The following is a 7,562-nucleotide window of genomic DNA, read 5'->3' on the forward strand; positions in this document are numbered from 1 at the left end:
TATATTTTATATGCTGTCAAGTCATCTGTGACCCATAACAACCCTATGTACAGCAGCTCTGAAATCTGCTCTGTGTTGAGCCAGTCTCACTGATTCCCAAACACCAACCCCCATTGCCCAGGTTACATATCAATCCATCTCATCCAGAATCTTCCTCCTCTGAGTCCTCCCTCCACCCTTTTGAGCACAATGTCCTTCTCCAAGAATTGGTCCCTCCTGGCCACATGCCCAAAGTATGTGAGATGGAGTTTTAAAATCCTAGCCTCCGAGGTGAAACTTGCTCTCAACCACTCCAAGACAGCCTTTTTATTTCCCTGTCTATGGTATGTTTAAGACTTCTCCAGCACCACAATTTGAAGGCATCAATTCTCCTTATGGCATCCTTAGTCATCGTCCAGCTTTCTGAGGCATAGCAAGTAATTGCAAAGGACATGGCCTAGATTAGGTGCACCTTAGTCTCTAGGCTGACATCCTTTCTTCTCAGTACTCTGCAGAGTTCCCTGACATCAGATTTTCACAATGTAATTCATCTTTTTGGTTTCCTGACTGCTGGTGTCAAGAGTATTGATTGTTGAGCTGAGCAAACTGAATTGTTAACAACCTTAATCTCTTCTCCATCCACCATGGTGCTGCCAATTGGCCCAGTGGTGAGAATCTTAGTCTTCTTGATGCTGAGCTTCAATCCATATTGAAGACTACTGTCCTTACCTTATGTAGCAAGAAGTTCAGGTCCTCCTCAGTTTCAGCAAGCAAGGTTGTGTCATCTGCATAGCACAGGTTGTTGATGACTCTTCCTCCAATTTTGATGCCACACTCCTCTATACAAAGCCTTACTTCCTGAATGAGCTGTTCTGTATATAGATTTAAAAGGAATGAAGACAGAATGCATCCCTGATACACATCTTTCCTGATTTTAAACCATGCAGTATTTCCTTGTTCTGTTCTGAGGACTGGTTCCTGGTCCAAGTATAGGTTTTGCATAAGCACAATCAAGAGTCCTGAGATTCCCAGTTTCCTCAAGGTTAGCCATAATTTGTCGTGATCCACAGTCAAATACCTTTCCATAGAATGTGTGTGTGTGTGTGTGTGATTGCTTGCTGTCAAATTGGAATCAATCCATAGCTGACCCTCCAGAGTAAAATGAGATACAATATGTTTCGTGGGAGGAGATCAAATTCTTCTCCCATGTTTCAACTGGTAGTTCCAAACTGTTTGCTCTAGGGGTTTTAGCTCATCTTCTTACTACTGCACCAGATACCTACAGTGGTTTAAAGAAAAAAAGAAGCTTATTTTTTTCCTTCTCTTTTTTTCTCTCAACTCTTTTTTTGTTAATGATTTTTTTAATGCAAAATATTTTTACAGAATATTCTTTCCATTTGTTTCCCCCCATTCATTCATTGTTACACATTTTCTTCCCTGCCCAACCCTCCCCCCATTTGATTCTTTTTGAAGGAAAAAAAATATGTTATTGTTATAAAATACCCTCAGTCCACTGTCCAGTTTAATTTGCATTTCTTTTTCTATAATCTTGTTATGCAAATAATACCTAATCCTATATTTCTTTTAAACAGTTTTCTCCTTCATCTGTTTCAAGGCAGTATAAATTGTTTATCCCCTCTTTCTACAACAGTAGAACTGTGCAGTATTTTTCTTATTGTGATTGAGATTTTCACTCAGCATATTGTCCTCCAATAGGGTAAAAAGGGAAGCCACAGACAGGGGAAAAATATTTGGCAATGACATGTATGATAAGGAACTTTTATCTCGAATTTATAGAATACTCAAATGCCACAACACAATAAGGTAAACAACCCAATTGAGAAATGGGCACAGGATATGAAGACACTTCACCAAAGAAGAAATTCAGATGGCAAAAAAATATATGAAGAAGTGTTCAAAATCCTAGGTCTGAGATGCAAATCAAACCAACTTAGAGATATCATCTTACCCCAGTAAGAATAGCAAAATTCAAGAGAGCATCAAACAGCAAATGCTGGCGAGATTGTGGATAAACTGGAACCCTATTCACTTGGTGGGAGTGTAAAATTGTACAACCTCTATGGAAGGCAGTATGACGCTTTCTCGAAAAGTTACAAATAGAAATACCATTTGACCCAGCAATTCCACTACTGGGAATATAACCTAAAGAAACCAGAACTGCCAACCAAGTAGATATATGCATATCCATGTTTATTGCAACTTTGTTCACAATAGCAAAGACTCAAATGCTCAACAAAAGAAGAACAGATAGAAAAGCTGTGGTATATTCACACAAAGGAATACTATGCTGCATTGAAAAACAAAGAACTCACGCAGTACTATTCAAAATGGGTTACCCTGGGGGACATTATTCTCTCTTTTAAAAAAATCTAGGCATAAAGTCAAGTTGGTGAGATAAGGTTAAATCACATGACTATTATGAAACCCAGGTTTCTTCTATGTTATTGCTGCACTAGCTATTATACTACTATCCTCACCTACATTGATCAAACTTGGTCCTGTGAAGCTTATTAGAAAAAGGATAGAATATGAAGGTGCTAACACTGGTGTCCTAAGACAAGAGACTGCAAATAGTATACATCAATTCCATTCATATTTCATCTGTTGAAACCAAGTCACAGGCTGTTCACAGGTTGTATTAATGCTGAATTTGTAGGTAAATCAAAACAGGTACATGTGGGATTCTTATTTAGTCTTTATCTATTGCAAGAAAAGACTTAAAGAATTTTTAATGATTTACAAGCTGCACCTGCAGAAAGTGATAGTGATTGTGACAAAGAATTTACTGCAAGTAAGAGTTGGTTCAATTGTTTCAGAGCTAAATCAAATTTACATAATGCTAAGGACAAGTATGAATGATCCATAAAAGAGTCCTAGTGGTGTGAAGTGGTTAGATGCCACGAAGTAGGTGGCAATGCCTTAACTGTATGCGTGTTGCCTAGTGGTGTGAAGTGAAAAATTGTTTATTCAAACCTACCAGATACTCCATGGCGGAAGAAGGTGACAGTCTGCTTTGATAAAGATTTTTAGTCTAAGATCTCTATGGAACCGTTCTACTGTTAACTGTCTTACAAGTACAATTAGTCAGATTTGAGTGGAAGAAAACAGGTTTGGTTTCATTTTTATTAATTGTCCATAAGGAGGTATCTAAGGACTGTTTATATAAGCAAGAGATCCTGGAAAAGGTATTATAATCATTAAAAGAAAAAATAATCAATTTTGAAAATATTTGTTAACAAAGTCTAACTTAAATGAGTATAAATATGGGCCACACAGGTGCTCATGTTACTAGTTCTTTCATTTCCAACCACATCGTTTTGTTCAGTAGATGTTGATCATATAAGATTCAGCTAATCATCCAACCCTGTGAATTTGCCCCACTCATTCTCTCTGCTCACAAATCCCACCTTTCCCCCCTCTTAGATATTCATGCATTTTTTTGTTATCCTTCTATTTTTATAATTATGGTCTTATGCAAAATCACAGAGCTGCATAAGTTGATGGGTGAAGGGAAGGGGTAAAGAAAATAGGAAAGATCCTGTGAGTACTTGAAAAGACAGGATAATGATGGTCATATTGCAATAGTGATCACTTTTATAAAATATAATGCAAAGAATGATTATATTAAACATAATGTGTATGAAGAATATTGTGAAGCACAATGTATACAAAAGTCATAAACAAACTAATACAAAATATTTTCTAAGAAAAGATTTATATGCATATCACTGTTTAAAGCTCTAGATGTGATGTACACATATTGCTTTCCTTGGTCTCCCACACTATTTCCCTGTAATAATAGGTAGTATCCACTTCACTTACTCCTCAGCATGATTTCTCATTATTTGCACTTCCTTGAAAGTTGTGGTGTCAAAACTTTGAAAATTGGCTTTTCTATTCATTGTATTAGCCCCTACTGAGAGCATGATCTCCAGCTATGTCAACTATGGACACATGGTCTTGCAAATCATCAATAACTTTAGGATCAATATAAGAGAGTGTTTTCCACACTGTGGAAGATGGTGTTGGAGAGTGGGTGAAGAGATCATAGCACTGCTGTGAAGAGACCGTGACAAGGCTATACTACACAGCAGTGAAAAACAAGCAACTCACAAAATATTATACAAAATGAGTGATCTGGAGAATATTATACTGAGTGAAATATCTCAGTCACAAAAGGACAAATGCTGCATAATAACAAATGCACTGTTATAGAACAGGACTGACATGGGGGTTCAGGGAAAACTAAGAAAAAGGAAGATAAATAATGAACGCTGCATTTAAATTGATGAGGGAAAGAACTCTCTAAAAGAAATGTATGATTAGCCATTTTCATGACAACAGTCCAGAGTAAAAGGTGCTTAGCAAAGCGATCTTGGGGGCTGGGGAAAGGGAGGTAATTGTACAACAATAAAAGAATCTTTTTAAAGAAAAAAGTGAATGGGGAGGCGGAGTGTGGGGACTGGGGGAGGAGGGGAAGTGTAGTGAGGAAAATGTGAAACAATTAATGGAAATCCAAGTTTTCTGTAAACTTTTGTTAAAATATCAATAAAATAATAACACCCCCCAAAAAAGAAATGAACCAAAAAAAGACAAGAAAAAGAAAACATGCTGGAGGGTCAGCTTTGAGTCTGTTTTGACTAGATAACAATCAGTTATTGGTAACACTATTCACAAGTGGAGAAAAAGAAAAAATAAAAACAACTCATAAAACACCAAAAAACAAAACAAGGGGTAACACTGGAAGTGTAGCCAAAATTTAAGGTTTGCTTCGGGATGATTGAAGGAAATCTAACTTGTAACTCCTCTGAGATAAAGCTGGCTGGATGATTGGAGAAACCAGGGGTTTATTTGTTGACCTCAACCTATATGTCACTTGTTAACTGAAAAGCTGTCTGATCTAACTGAGGAATTGTGTTTTGCTTTTAAACTGACTTGAGACTGCTGGGCTAAAGCTGGACTTGCATTGTATGATATTCTTTGCCTCTTCCACTCCTCAATCTATTTCTGTAATAAACCCTACAACTGTGAGTAAAGTCTGAGCATCAATTTTCAATGAACATTGAACTCAATTATTGGTAGAAATAGGTGCAAAATCATGGGGATGAGTGGTGGCATGTCTGACCTTGGAACTCTTTGTACGGTACTATGGATAGCATTGACAGGGAAACTTCTCCTTTATGAAGGGAGTAGAAGTTAGACTCAGCGTTCCCCATGGTACTGCTGTTCCTTATATAAAAGTCCAACAAGATCTTTATTTAACATAATTTTTCTTGAATAAAAATATTATAATGAAGCTACAAAATATGCCTTCTTAGGACTGATATGCCTTAATGATAATCTCATAGTATTTTTATTTATATGCATGCCACTTTCTTAGTTGACCTAATTTTTCCAGCTTTCAAGATCTTGAGCTCATTATATATGAATTGCATTCACAAAATATAAACAAACTTGCCCCTTCTCAAGTTGGAAGAAATTTTGGCTTTTTTCCTACTTCTTTCAAATTAGTCAAATCCCAAAATGAAAGTTTGATGTTTCTAATGATGAACTGTATCATATGCCCCCCTTAGGCATTGCCTTGGGCTGTCTTCTCTTATTTTAGCATTGTCAGTTAAATATGTGTGTGTGTGTGTGTGTGTGTGTGTGTATAATTAGTTATAGATATTGATCTATCCAGAGTGAGAGAAAGATATATAAATATATAGATAGATAGAGATAGAGATATTTTTAGAAAAATTTATCTTAGTCACCCTGTGTATAATAACTCTGAACCCTGCCCTACCCTGTGCCAATCTTATTGTCTCCGATACACCTACTCCCATTACCCCAGTTACTATGTCAATCAGTCTCATCCAGTGTCTTCCTCTCCACTCTTCCAAGCATGATATACTTCTCCAAGGATTGGTTCCTTCTGCAACATGTCCAAAGTATGTGAGATGGAACTTCACAATCCTTGCCTCCAATAGCAGTTTAACTCTGCGAGATACCAGTGGAGAGTTGTTGTTGAGCACTGTTGAGGTGGAACTGAGCCATAGCTGACATTCCAATGAGTTTTCAGAGGCAGTTAATCACATAGAAGAAGATTGCCCATCCTTCTCCTTGAGGCTTTGAACTGTGTGCTTTTGGGATTGCAGCACAGAGGAACCAAATTCTCAGACAGAAAAAGAACTTAATAGTGAAGATGAGGATGAAGATAAATTTGCATATGATTCTGACATGTCAGGACAAAATTTTGACTGTAAGAGACAAATTACTGTGTGGAATATTAGGATCAGAGAAGATATTGCAAAATATTTGCAGATTTTAGATCCAATTTCTGCTTATTATGATCTCAAAACTCTAGTGATGAGAGAGAATCCCTATTCCAATGCAGGAAAGACTCCAGATGAAGTTAGTTATGGTGGACATAGATTCGTCTGATACACAGGAGATACCAATCAATGGCTCAAACACAGTTTTTTGATTAGGAAGTCTATGATGAAGCATCTGAAATGCTTCTACAGGAAGATCCTACAAAGCTAGAGCTGTTGTAGAAATCCTTTAAAGTTAAAAAGGAGTATTTATTTCAAAGAAAGCAAGCATCCTGGAAAAGTATGGTGGCCAAGAGCATCTGGATGTTCCTCTCGCTGAACTGGTTTTAGCTCAGACAGGGGATTATGTGGAGTATTCAAGACATGGGACAGGCATTGAAGGAAAGGAGCAGGCTGTAATCTGCCCCAAGTATGACGAGGATATGAAGATCAATAATCACACACGTATCTGGGAAGCTTACTGAAAGAAGGCCGAAGGGGATACAAATGTCACTCTTTAGTGTAACATTCTGATTGTACTGGAGAAGCTGAGGAGATAGCTGATTCAGATGAATGTATTTCAAGTGATGCAATCTAAGAGGAGTCTATGAAGAAAGCTCGAACTCTCACAGAAATGCATCAGGAAAATTTGAAAGAGGATGTAAAGAAGAATTGACAGAGAAATTCAGATAGTGATGGGGAGTAAAATCATGAAAAATTGAAAAAGGCACTGAATGCAGAAGAGGCCCATCTTCTTCATGTCAAGGAAACAATGCAAATTGACGAAAGGAAGTGGCTTTATTATAGCATTTATGAAACTTGCAAGCCAGTGAAAGAGAAAATGGAAGCCTATAGAATGAAGCATCAGAAGCCTGATGACCTGATGACCTCTCTCCTTGGCCAGTAGTAACTAGTTACAAAAGGTTTTCGAGGATGGACAGCTGATAAAGTCTCTTCAGTTTCTTACTGATAAGCAAAGGTAGAAAATCCTTGTCTGCTCTTCAAAAATTTCCAGAAGTTAAAAAGCAAAACAAAAACACAAAAAATGGAGGGAAATTAAAAGTTTTAAGAAATTTGGAGAAAAATATTAAAAGTTCTAAAAAGAATATTTCAAAGATCAACTTGAATAATGAAGTATGATAATGAAGTGTGCAATGGTCTGGAGTTTAAAAACCAAAAAGCAAGACTATGTTCAGCATTTTAGGAGTTGAAAGTAATGAATACAAAATTCAAGATTATAAGTTTCAATACTAAAGAACTGTATAGTTA

General features: G+C 36.9%; 1 pseudogene; it reads left to right on the top strand.

Annotated features, from left to right (window-relative positions):
• Nucleotides 1–7,200, top strand: part of LOC102867297 — a 52,331-nt pseudogene extending 45,131 nt beyond the window's left edge.
• The last annotated feature ends 362 nt before the right edge of the window (nt 7,201–7,562 follow it).

This window comes from Elephantulus edwardii, unplaced genomic scaffold (assembly GCF_000299155.1).
Source record: "Elephantulus edwardii isolate Elephantulus edwardi_28Jun2011 unplaced genomic scaffold, EleEdw1.0 scaffold00069, whole genome shotgun sequence".
In the NCBI taxonomy this organism is placed as follows: Eukaryota; Metazoa; Chordata; class Mammalia; order Macroscelidea; family Macroscelididae; genus Elephantulus; species Elephantulus edwardii.